Genomic DNA, 13,872 nt, shown 5'->3' with positions numbered 1-13,872 from the left:
CAGAGGAGGTGTCAGCCTCGCCCCAATGTGGCATTTTTCCTTTTTGAGAAGCGAATATGAAAAGCTAAGTATTTTCTAGACTTGTCCTAGCAGCGTGGCCTCAGCCGTACAAACTGGCAGCAGGGTCTGCGACACCGGCAGCCACGGCCGTGACGTCCATTCAGCGCTTACTGGACAACTACATGAGCTGCAGAGATGACTGAGATCTGAACTCAGGGGGAGCAGAGGTGCAGCCAGGACGGGAGCAGACCGAAGATGATCGGAGAGGGAAAGAAGGGAGACGCTGGCTGGTAAGGTACATTTCAGAGTCCTAACTGGTAAGTTCCAGGGCATTCTGTTAATGCCAGATATGGAAATCTTAACAATGATTATACTGTCTCCCTCTGGGGCTTATAAGTGATCTTTAGTTTATTCTTTATGCCTTTCTGTGTTACATTATTATTTTGCAAGGAATATAAGTTCTTCCATAATCAGAGAAAATAAAGCTACTTCAAAACTAAATACTGAAGGAGAACCGATAATGGATTAAAGAGCATTTTCCTCTGGGTTCCACAGGCCAGTGATGTCCACTTCTTCCCAGCACGGGCCTTGGAGGGAAGTTAGTGGTCATTTTGCTCACAATCCCTTGACTACACGTGGACCAGCACCAGGTTGCTGGGATCCTCAGATCGCTGACACCACCATTTGGTGCACTGTTCTGTGCAGGCACCAAGGACGTCACACCTGAGGGCCTTTGGCATCCCAGAACCAGTCATTCCCATCCTTGACTCTGGTATCCTCGGCCATTGCTGCAGCATAAGCTTCTCTCTCTCTCTCTCTCTCTATTTCCCTCCCTCTCTTCTCCACACACTCTTACATGCATAAGTTTTCCCCCTTCCCAGTGCTTTCTGCTGGGCCCTCTGAACCCTTTGTCATCACACACAAAGTCCCCTGTATCTTCCAACTTCAGAATACTATGTCACTGTTTTGACTGAAATTCTCTTGAGGGAAGAATGCTCATCTTCTGACGCTCCATGTGCCAAGAGGCTGGGGAAGGGCTTGGGCATTTCCCTCCTTGGTCACTGCTACTTTCAGCCCTGTGAGATCCCTCTCGTGTACAATGTTTTCTTCCTCTGATGTGTACACTACCTGGCTCTGTCAGCCCCTACCTGTCCTTATCACTGGCATGTGTGGATTTCCAGGTCACTCTCAACTACTTATCAAGAATTCAGATATGAGAGTCACAGCCTCACAGGAATTACTGTCCAAAACAATTCCTCCCCACTTCCTAGGAAACTTAAGCATCGGTCTGAATATGCCTCCAACCTGCTAATCTCAGTTTCCTGACTTCCTCTATTGCAGTGAGCTACCGCCTCCTCTAGGATTCTATGTTGTAGAATTCCAATTCTGAAATCTTCAATTATAGCCATCAATTATATGAGCAGAATCTTCCCCTCCTCTGTGTTCTGGTCATATAATTTTATTACTCTAGTATAGGTCTCATCACAATGCTTTTGCTAATTAGTATACTTTTTCTTTCCCCACTGGACTACAGAAACTGACTTATTTATCTTGGCCTTCTAACGGCAACGGAAGTATCTAGAATATAGTACATACATAATAAATATTTAGTTGATGAATGAATTACACAACTGAGGAAACTGGCACCAGATTTAGAGTTTCAAGTGAATTTTCATTGACAGCATACCTTTTATGAATGCCTTGTCAATACCTCTCACTTTCTCATGTTGGTATTCCCAAACCTGTGTACTCATTGAGCTCCATACCTGCCTCTGCCTCTTCACTTTTATAAGAGGAAATAGAAACTCTAAAAGACACCTTTCCTGATGTTCTGCCCCTAGAGGAAGAGGTGTCCTTCCTTCTGTCCAAGACTGTCCCTCACCTGGCCTCCAGATCCAATTCCCCAATTCCATCATTTCCACAATCTTACTCCGTCATATACCCTTGCCCCCCTCCACCCTCCCTACCTTCAACCTCTTGGTCTTTGCTGTTTCCTTGTCACATGGAAATACACACAAATAATCTCTCATGAACAAAAATTTAAAAGGACTTTCTTTAGATTCCCAAGACTGTAACTCCACACCCTTCATTGTTCCCTTTTCAGTCAAGCATCTTAGAAGACTTAATATTCTCCAACTTCACATCTCCCCTTTTACTACTCATTCATCGCATTCCTGCCTCTGCCTCTCACTCCAAATCGCCAGTGACCTGCAGTGACCAAACCAAACTATCTTTTTCAGTTCTCATTTTACAGAATGTCTCTGTGTATTTGATTATACCAACCCTTATCTGTAGTCTAACAACATTACTGACTTGGGCATTCATTTGTTCAACAACTATTTATTGAGCACACGCTTTAAACCAGATACTGTTTTATGTACTTGGGACACTGTGCTTAAAGAGAAAGCCTCTGTCTCACTGAGCTGGGACTTTCTAGAAAGAGAGAGGGATAATAAACACATGAACAAATGAACAGAATATTGCATGTTAAGTTTTACAACGGAAATAGGTATAGTAATGATTTAGGAACATTTGGGTAGAACTATTAGAAAACATTTTTTAATGGCATCTGAATCAAAATTTGAAAGATGAGAGTGAGACAACCATGGAAACAGATGGAGGGGATCGCTACAGGAAGTGGATGCGTTAGGTGCAATAGCCCTGAGAAAGACCTTGCACATGTTCAGAATTGGGAAGAAGCCAGCGCAGCTAGAGCAGGTGGTTTGAGTTAAGACTGGAGGTGAGATTGACAAGCTAGATGGAGGCTAGATGATTACGCAAGGATTTGGTTCTAGAAACAAGGGATAGCTAATGAAGCATTTAAAGCAAGGAGTGACATGATCTGACTTGGATTTTTGAAAGACGCCACTGAGTGAAAATGCACAGCAGAGGAACAAAGCAGAAACAGGAGACCAAATAGGAGAATAAGGCAAAAATGATCACCTGGACACTGAAAATGAAGTGCTCACATGTGAGATTGTTCTTGAGTGGAGTCAGAGTTCTCATTGAGGGGTCGGTTATGAAGGCTGAAGGAAAAAGAAATCAAGGATGATTCCTAGGTTTCTGCTAGAGTAACTGGTTGTATGATGAGAACAATAACTGAGATGGAAGATTGGAAGTTAACAGGTTTGGAAACAAAAGACAATCAGGAGCTCAATGTTGAACATTAAAACAGTTGACATGACTCTAAGACTTTTAAGCTCTAGAGAACTCTAGAAAACAGCTAGAGGGACAGATGGGTGGCTCAAGAGAGGATTCATGGCTCGAGGTCTAAATTAAGGTGGTATCCACTTCCAATGGTATTTGATGCCACAGGACTAGATGAAATCTCTTAGGGTGAGAATGTAAACAGAAGAGAGGGTGACCATGCGCCTTCATACTTATCTATCCTTCACAGAGTTTTCTCAGCTGAATGACTTCATTCCCCTCCTCCACCTGTCAATCTTACTCCACCTTTACGACCAGAACAAATGCCATCTCCTCCTTAAATCTCGCTCCAAACCCTCCAAGAAAAAATGTCACCTCCTTTTCTGGTACCTTGATTAAGGTTTATTCTCTTTCATGATTCTTTGCCATGAGGGTCTGCCACTGGCTGGTTACTGTTATGTTTGGGTATTTACTACATGCCTGGCATGTTATGCCCTGCCTTAGTGCCTGCTAAATCCCTCCTGTCCATTCTTTGAGGCTCAATTTTAGCATTGCTTTTTCATCCCTCTTCCCTCTGCCTCTCCTCCAGACATAGTTAGGTGTATCTTCTAAGACACTATTTATGTATCCTTAGCATAGCACTTTCCATTTTGATCTGTATTATTATCTTTATTTCCCTAGTAGCTTGAATCATGTCTGAGACAAAATAGGGATTAACTGATCATTGTTAGGTGAATGGAAGTTTCATCTGGTCTCTGGTCCGAGAATAACAAAGTTGTGGATGGGAACCAAGCCAGCAGTTTTATCTGCAGGATGGTAAAGTTTCAACTAAGTAAGCACTCCCCTAAAGACATTTCCATTCACTTTTCATCAATTAATAGGAGCAGGAAGTGTGTGTCAAGAATTATTGGCTTTGTAAGGCTCAAACTAAATTTAAAGCTAAGGATATTTAACTAGCCCTTTGGGACATTTGTTGAGACAGTTAAATGCTCTATTCTTTACACTTCATGAGTGATTCTTGCAACATTCCAATGATAGGGGAATCAGAAAGTTCATGCAAGTGGTAACAGGTGAATTTAAATCTTGTCTCTTGACTTTTAGATGAGGTTTCTAGAAAAAGTTTGCTTTTCTGAAAAGCAAAACAGGCCCTTCCTTATCATCCTCCATCTCCCCTTATTATATCTGATTTGTATTAGATGTTCCTTTTTCATAATCCAAATTTTGCTAATTTTGTTAAAGTTGAGCCAGTACAAGTGTAAATAAACTCAAGAAACTATTCTCTACATAGATTTATGAACCAAAAGAATGCTATGCTATCTTTTCAAAGAGTTGAAGATCATTTTTATATCCCACTTATTTTTGTGATCTTCCAAAACAATTCATTTCTTATTCAAAAGTCTGCCAGTAAACATGATGTTTATGGTATGAGAGTACAGAAGAATTTAATTCTTAAAAACTTGGACTAACGTTATACAACCATTAAATTATATTTTTTCACTACTTCAGTCCAAGAATTATAATTCAGCATGAAATAAGAATTTCTCGTTTACATATAGAAAGCAGAAAGTTAGGGCTAAAGCATTATAGTAGGAAGACAGTTTGCTCTCTGATTTCAAGCAGTCTGTGTGGTGTTGAATCTGAACAGACTTCTGTACCTTGTTCCCAGGCCACTATTTCAAAGGCTTTAATGACTTATTCAGGAGAAGGTCATGATTCTTAACCAGGTACACAAAACACATGAAATGTGAAGTTCCAAATATCTAGTTCCATTCCTCATAAATCACTGAGATAAAGCAATTCTGATCCAACTTTCTAGATTCTAATTTACTTAGCTAATTCCTTGCATCGTATGGATCTGTTTTCTACTCTTGGCCTGGAATGTGCACCCCCACATACAATAGGTGTTGTTGCATTTTAAAAACATAACAGGACTTCTCAACGAAAAACTATTCATTTTTTTTGGTTTAAATTTTTTCCATTTGTTTCATTTAGATCTGTATCACATAAACCACCACAAATTGAAGAATGAGTCTCATTCTATATAATCAGTTTGAAAATTATCTATATTTCATCACATATTGTTCACACATTTATGTGAACTTCTGGAGGGTAAGGAACATGCTTTACACCATAGTATTTATTTTTATTTTGTATCGCACCTTTCAGAGGCGAGGTGCAAGATACACATTTGCTAAACGAATCCAGTGAAAAGCAATACTGCACAGAATACTTTTCTTTTATTAACTCACTTAAATCCAACATATTAATAAAACATCCAGAATACAATAACCATAGGCCAAGACAATCCGTGGGCCAATTCACTGAGTCATGAGGGGTGTGGAGGAACATTTAATCCTTGCAGAGAGCATGGGAACAAAGTACTTCTCTAAGCCAAGCTGTCCATGGGAGTCAGACTAAAGGTTTTCTGCGCTGAAGATGGACACTTAGTCACTTCTACCCTCCAAACCTTTCAGCCAACATTATCTCTTCCATACTGTGTTACAGAGATCTCTGTGGGTTTCAACCCGGGACTTGCTGAAGCTTCTGAATAACGATTTGTCTCCAAATGAGTTACTTTGCAGAGCGTTTATTATGTGAATATGGGAAAATGCTCTGCATGGGTAAGAAGTTAAAGCTAGGTCTTTGGTTTGCAAAGTAGAAAGTCAATTTTATCAACATCCTTCCTGGTATTTTAAAATTTAATGGATCTTTTTTCAGCCCATAATTCAGACTATTTGTATTTCAGCTAGTTACCAGTGTCCTAAACTTGAATATTTTTTCCACCAGTCTCTAACTCGATAAGCAAGCACATCAACCATAGGCACGAGAGTCATTTATCATAATGCTCTTTCTGAAGAATAAATAAGACAATAACTAGCAAAAGCCTTAAGGATTAAGAAATAGAGTTTAAGAATAAGCAGGGACATATGCAAAGATTTATATACAGCTATGTTCATCACATCTTTAAAAGGATGAAAAATTAGAAATACTATTATACCCCAATTAAGAAGTTTGATTAAATGCAGTATTTCACATAATGAAACACTATGCAAACACTAAATGTTATCTGGTAGGAAAACAAGGAAACATATTCAAGATCCATTGATAAATTGAAAGAATCAGGTTAAAAATAATATATGTATTATGATTCCAGTTAAAATCAAGTATATATGGAAAAATATTAAGGCCATTGTTAGTTTTCTTTTGGTAGTGGTTTAGAATTTTGGGTGATTTTTATTGTATTCCATGTGCTTATTTATATTTTCAAAACTACAATGGACATAAAGTACTTTATAACTACAAAAGCATGTCTTCTAAAAGCCTGGCCAAGAAAAATCAAATGTTAGAAGGAACATCTCAGGACATGACTAATATTCACTCCTGAAGCTTCCAAATTCTATTCCTGTATCAAGTCAGATGACAAGAATACTGTATACATAACATTTTTACTTTTTTTTTTAATCACCTTGTATGTGGCATCACTTTTACTTTCTATAGAGAAGTTTCACAGTACTATAATTTTATGCCATAGGCATAAAGGTTGATGCAATACCACATGAGGATTGATTTAGATTCTTCTGCAAAACTACTGAAAATTCTATCCACTGGGTGATTTCTCTTCCTCCCCTTAATACGTGGTGCCAACTCCTGATGTGCTGGGATGTTGTCTATTATTAGCCAATAAGAGCTAAGTGCTTTCTTTTGACTTCAACCATGTTCAGTTATAGCACCCCTTTCTAGTCTTGGCTTGCTGACATAACAGTATTCCCATCCTCTTAATTTTTTGTCTCTCATTCCCTTACTACTTTTCTATTTTAATGATCCCTAATAGGAAACAGATGGCACACACAAACTAAGGATAAATCCAGAGGAATGTAATAATGGGACAGTTGGCAAAGGGACTGGAATGCAGGGTGGTCACAGGGGATCATGCAGTAGGCAGGCTGCATTACCAATCACGGACCAGTCAGAGGAGGCTGTGTGGGGAGGGCCACCTGACAGGAGCCAAGACCCTTGGTAGAGGATACAACCCGTCAACACAACCCTGCAGGGCAAGGAGCTAAGGGAACAACTCTCCCAACCCCACTCTGCAACCTCATCTCTACGGTCCACTTCGACTAACTCAGCCAGAAGCCAGAGGACGAGGGAACCACACAGGACAACTCTCTAGGACACAGAGCAGAATGGAAAGGGGAGGACAGCCAGCACAGCAGTATTCATGCCTTTTATGATAAATTGTTGGGAAGTGGATGATGTCTATGTGCATAGACAAATAACATGAATCACTTGTAGATGGTGTTCACTTTGGGCACTTATGTGAGGATTTTTCCATAGCAGAGCTGCCTACCCAGAATGGCAATAGCTGTTTTCTGCCATGATATAGTCTTATACGCCCCTAGAGCCTGATGAGCCAAGAGAGTATTCTGGGGTAAACACATTAGTTATCTCCCTCTTAATTGAAATGTCAGGTGGATTAAAAAATAATCGTCCTGTCTTCTTTAGGAGTAAGGCCTATTATCAGTATGGACATTGAAATATTGCCTAATGATCATGTCATATGTTGATATTACTAAAATGAATTTGTCTGTAATCTAGTTTAATTTCTCTCTTTTCACTATTCATTAAGAAGGGAGTGTATATACTGAGGATTTGAATTTCACAGTCTGAAATGTCAGGTAGAGTGAAAAGTGAACAGTCATGACTTCTTAGAGCTGAGGTGATTCTGGCAATCATTTAATCGAAACACCCCATCCTACAGTTGAGGAGGCAAAACCTCACAGAGCCTACATACCTTGTTCAAGGTCACCCGCCTTTGCAGGGCCTCCTAGCTGGGCATGCTTTTCCCTATAGCTCAACATCGAAGCACAGGTGTGTGCTGCTCGCCCATTCAATTCATTCGCACGACCAGTGTTTACTGAGTGCCCCGTCCCAGGCACTGGAGATAAGACAAAGAAGAAAGAGAAAATATTTTCTTATGGGGCTTGCACTCTAGGAGAGGAAGAGAAGACAGTCAATAAATAAACAGATGTCAGGGGGATGATAGATGCTAAGAAAAAAATAATGTGGGGTAAATGGATTGAGTGACAGGAAAGGAGGCTGATATTTTAACAAGTGTTCTGTCATAAAATGACATTTGAGTGGGACTCTGAATGAAGGGAAAGAGTGAGTTATGCAGACATCTGGGAGAGAAGTATTCCGGGAAGACAGAGTAGCTGGTGCCACAGGCTAAGGGGACGTGTGCTGGAGTGTCCATGAAGGAGGGAGGTGGCTGGAATGGCTGGAGCAGCATGAGCGAGGGGGAGAGTGGTAAAACGTGAGATCCAAGAGATACCGAGTGTAGTTCAGGGAGTGACCTAATCTGACATGAGTTTTAGTAACTACTCTGACTGCTGTGTGGGAAATAGACTGGAGGTGGAGGGTAGGAATGAAAAGGAGGAAGCAGAGCAATTAATAAGGAGATTAGGATGTTATTGTAATAGTTCTGATTTGAAAGGTAGACCCTTCTATTCATGACAATAGGTGAGGGTATGAAGTACGTGGGAGGAAAATAAGGGTCAAAGATAATACCAAGGGTTTTGGCCTGAACATAGGAAGAATAGTTTTCCACTTGATGAGAAAGAAATACTGGGAAAGGAGTAGGTTTGGAAAGAAAAACAATATGTTTGGGGCATATTAGATTTGAAGCAGTGGGATGTGTGAGTTCGGAGTTCAAGAGAAAAGTCTAGGCCAGAGATACTAATTGATATCAGCATATAAATGGGATGAAAATTATATCGGATTAGTGAGACACCTAGAAAGTACACATACTTAGAGGACTGAGTTCTCAGGACACTCCAAGTCTGAGCAGTTAGAATGATGAGGATGCACCACCCAAGTTTAATGAGGAGGAGAAACCAGTGGGACAAAACAACACAGAGCGACTCGCTTCCCAGAGGCCCCAAGTATCAAGTTTTCCAAGGAGGAGGCAGTGATCACTTCCATCTTAGTAGGAAAGTGAGGATGAGAGCTGATCCCTGGAGGCAGCAACACGGAAATCAATGATGTCGACCAAAGCACAGCTTTGCTGGAGTGAAGGGATAAAACTTCACTCCAGGTCAAGGGAGAATGGACAGAAAGAAGTTGGAGACAGTGTTTAAAGGCTATAGAATGGTGTGATTTTCCTAAGGGACAGGGCATGGGGTCAAGGGAGAGTATTTAAAAAAAAAATAGACGTCACAATGGTATATTTGTAGGTTAATAGAAAAGATCTAGAAGAAAAGGAGGATGTGGTGGTGGGAGAGAGATTAGGATGGCCTCGAGTAGGAGAGAGGGGACAGGATGCAGTGCATAAATGAAGGGGCAAACCTCCACCAAGGGCACACACAGTCCCTGTAGTGTAAAAGGAGGGAGATGATGGGTAATGGGCACAGAGGTGGGAGATGTGACATTGGGAGCCTGGGAAAATTCTCTTCTTGTGAAATAAGATGTTGATATGTTAAAAAAAGCCACATCAAAAGCATCAACATTTTCTGCAGTCTACTTAATAAAAGGATAGCCCAAAGAAGCAATAAAGGTTGTTGTTTTTATCTTTTTGTCCATTTATAGCACATGTTATACTTAACATTTCAAATGTTATCAAACTATAATCATCTGGCTCCTTATAAAGTGTTTAGCCATAGTGGTACATTAACCCAAAGAGAAAAATCCTAACAGGATATTAAGAATAAGGAGACAGACACAGTGAAACTGTGTACACCTGTAAAAACACAAAAGAAAAAGTCCTAGCAAGCAGACTACCTCAGCATTTTTAAAATATCAATTACCTATTTAACAATTCTGAGTAACTAGGACAGAACTAAAGCTGTGAAAATGAACCTAAAACAAATAGATTAAAGCCGAGGTTTCTCGAATTAATTAATCACAAAATTACCAGCAAACAGCAATCACAGTGAATGGCAGCGTAGCTTAGTATTTAAAAGCATGAATTATGGAATTAGACCTACTGGGTTCAAGTGCTAACTGCACCTCTTAATGGCTATATGGCTTTGGGGAAATTATGCAGCCTCTCTGTGTCTCACTTTCTTCATTTATAAAAATGAAGATCACATTCATTAGCACCTATCCCTTAAGGTTGTTAAGAAGATTAAATGAACATAGAACAGAGCCTTGCATACAGCGAGTACTGTATGAGTGTCAGTTAATTAAATCAAATCACTGTGAATAATCAAGACCTAGCCAGAAAATACAGCCAAAAATTGACACCTGGAGTTAATTTTTAAGACTCCTCTTCTAAAATTGCCTATTAGGAAATCTTTTCTAGAACAATGGATGCATCTGGATCTTGATCATCCATGCTTTTTTATCCTCCATCTGACTTTTTCTTAAAACTGTATCCTGACAAAGAGTAGGAAGGTTCCATCATCAATTTTTCCACTTTTAGAAAGTTCTAATGGAAATTCTCACATTTTTTCAGTTTTACTGAGAAATAACTGACATACATCACTGTATAAGCTTAAGGCATACGACATGATCCTTCGATCTGCACCCACAAGTTTCAGCTAACATCCATCTTCTCACACAGAATAAAAAGAAAAGAAAGAATAAAAGGAAAAATTTTTTTCTCCCTGTGACGAGAACTCTTAGGACTTCCTCTCAACCATTTCCCTCTACACACGCAGCAGTGTTAGCTGTAATCATATTTTACATTATATCCCTAGTATTTGTTTATCTTATAACTGGAAGTACCTTTTGATCACTTCCTCCAATTCCAATTCCCCATCACCCACCTCCTGCCTCTGGCAACTGCATGCACGCTGATCTCTTTTCCTGCAGTTTGGTTTAGATATTACAGACAAGTGAGATCACACAGTATTTGTCTTCCTCTAATTTATTTCACTTACATAATGCATTTAAGGTCCATCCATGTTTTTGTAAATGGTGAGATTTTCTTGTGTTTTTCTTTTTATGGCTGAAAAATATTTCACTATATATATACCACAACTACTTTATCCATTCATCCACTGATGTACACATAGGTGGTTTCCATGTCTTAGCTATTGTAAATAATGCTGCTCTGAACAGAGGGGTGCTGTATCTTTTTGAGTTAATGTTTTCATTACCTTTGAATATATTCCTAGAAGTAGAGTTGTTGGGTCATAGGTAGTTCTACTTTTAATTTTTTGAGCCTCCCACATACTGGTTTCCATAGTGGCTGTACTAACTTATAATCCCACCAACAGCACACAAGGGTTTCCTTTTTTCCACATTCATGCCAGCATCTATTATCTCTTGTCTTTTTGATGGTGGTCATTCAAACAGGCACAATATCTCATTGTAGTTTGAAATTGCATATCCCTAATGACTAGTGGTGTTGACAATCTTTTCATTTACCTGTTGGCCTTTCATATATCTCTTTGGGAGAAATGTCTATGCAGGTCCTTTGCCTATGTTTCAATTGGGTTGTTTGGCTTTTTGCCATTGAGTTGGATGTGTTCTCTCTCTATTTTGGGTATTAACTCCTTATGAGATATATGGTTTGCAAATATATTTTTCTCCATTCTGTAAATGATTGTCTTTTCACTTTGTTGATGGTTTATTTTGTTGTGTAGAATCTTTTTGGTTTTGTGTAGTCCCACTTGTTTGTTATTTTGTTGCTGGTGCTTTAGGTGTCATATCCAAAAAATCATTACCAGGATCCATGTCAGGGACATTTGTTCCTATGTTTTCTTGTAGGAATTTCATGGTTTCAGGTTTTACATTTAAGCCTTTAATCCATTTTGAGTTCATTTTTGTCTGTGATTAAGATATAGGTCCAGTTTCATTCTTTTTACTTGTGAATATCCAATTACCCCAGCACCGTTTATTGAAGAAACTCTTTTCTCCATTGAGTATTCTTGGCTCCCCTGTCAAATATTAGTTGACTGTATAGGCTTGGATTGATTTCTGGGCCCTTGTTTCTATTCCATTGGTCTATTTGTCTGTTTTTATGCTAGTGTCATACTTTTTGATGACTATAACTTTATAGTATAGCTTGAAATATAGCTTGAAATCAGAACATGTGAAACCTCCTTCTTGTTCTTCTTTCTCATGGTTTCTTTGGTCAGTCAGGGTCTTTAGTGGTGCAGCATAAATTTTATGAATATTTTTCTACTTCTGTAAAAAAGGCCACTGGATTCTTGATAGAGATTGAATTGAATCTATAAATGGCTCTCAGTAGTATAGACATATTAAAAATATTTTTCAATCCATGAACATGGGACAACTTTCCATTTATTTGTGCCTTCTTCATATTTTTCATCAACATTTTATAGTTTTCAACATATCGATCTTTCACCTCCTTAAATTTATTTCTAAATGTTTTATTGTTCTGATGCTATTATAAATGGGGTCAATATCTTTTTTTCAGAAATTTAATTATTACTAAACAGAAATGATATTTTTTGTATGTTAATTGTGTAACCTGAAACTTTACTGAATTCATTAATTAGATTTAACAGTTTTTTGGTGAGTTTTTAGGATTTTCTATATATAAAATCATGTCATCTGCAAATGGAGACTATTTTACGTCTTCCTTTCCAATTATGATACATTTATTTATTTTTCCTGCCTGATGCTCTAGCTAGAACTTCCAGTACTATGTTGGAATAGGAGTGGTGAGAGTGGACACCCTTTTCTTGTCCCTGATTTTAGAGGAAAAGCTTTCATTCTTTTAACATTGAGTATGATATTAGCTGTGGGCTTGTCATATATGACTATTATTATGTTGAGATATGTTCCTTCTATGAAAAATTTGTTAAGAGTTTTTATCATGAGTGGATATTAAATTTTGTTGAATGGCTTTTTTGCATCTATTGAGATGATCATATGATTCTTTTATTCGATTAATGTGGTGTATCTCATCGGTTTTGCATATATTGAACCATCTTTGCATCTGAGGGATCAAACCCACTTAATCATGGTGAATGGTCCTTTTATGTGCTGTTAAATTCAGTTTACTAAATTCAGTATTTTGCTGAGAATTTTCACATTTATATTCATTACGAATATTGGCCTGTAGTTTTCTTTATTAGTAGTGTCCTTTTTTGGTTTTGATATCCAGATAATGCTGCCCTCATAAATTGAGTTTGAGAGTGTTTCCTATTATTCCACTTTTTGGAAGAGTTTGAGGACTGGTATTAATTCTTCTTTAAATGTTTGGTAAAATTCACCAGTGAAGACATCTTGTCCTGGAATTTTCTTCATTGGGAGATTTATTTTTATTACTGATTCTTTACATTGATATCTGTACATTTGATTAATTTGGCTCCTCTTCCAGATTTTACAGGTTTGCCTTGGCAGAGACAGTTCTCCACCAGTCAGTTCAGTTGGGATTTCTGGGTGTGTCTGCTGGTAATGTCTTTGGGCAAGTGGGGTGTCCTATTACAGTCTATTTTTGGGTGAGGCAAATGTTTGAGCTCTGAGGATGGGGATGGGGGTGCCACAGGCTAAGAATAGTTAGATAGGTATACTGGCTTGGTTCCCCATGTAGGACGGTCTCCAGGATTGCCTGAAATTTCTGGTCAGGAGTATGGGATGGTTGGGACTAGGTACTCTACTCAATAGTACATGGGGTTATGAGTTAGATTCTCTGCCCTGGCAGGGAAGCAGGCCGTGAGCCAAGGCCTATACAGCTTATTGTTTGGGGGCCCAAATCAGTGTTCACTGAGTTCCCCGGTCTTGTAAGACTACCGGTGTTGCTCTGCAGAT

General features: G+C 38.9%; 1 protein-coding gene and 1 long non-coding RNA gene across 3 annotated transcripts in view; one reads left to right on the top strand and one right to left on the bottom strand.

Annotated features, from left to right (window-relative positions):
- The window catches only part of CCDC148 (coiled-coil domain containing 148), a 231,698-nt gene that overhangs the window by 47,309 nt on the left and 170,517 nt on the right, over positions 1–13,872 (bottom strand). The window lies entirely within an intron of this gene.
- Positions 1–13,872, top strand: part of LOC118911678 (uncharacterized) — a 97,007-nt gene that overhangs the window by 47,387 nt on the left and 35,748 nt on the right. The gene's annotated exons all lie outside the window — the stretch shown is intronic.

The sequence above is a fragment of the Manis pentadactyla genome, chromosome 8 (assembly GCF_030020395.1).
Source record: "Manis pentadactyla isolate mManPen7 chromosome 8, mManPen7.hap1, whole genome shotgun sequence".
Taxonomy (NCBI): Eukaryota; Metazoa; Chordata; class Mammalia; order Pholidota; family Manidae; genus Manis; species Manis pentadactyla.
Note: the sequence above shows the minus strand (reverse complement) of the source record. Positions and strands in the feature narration are given on the sequence as shown.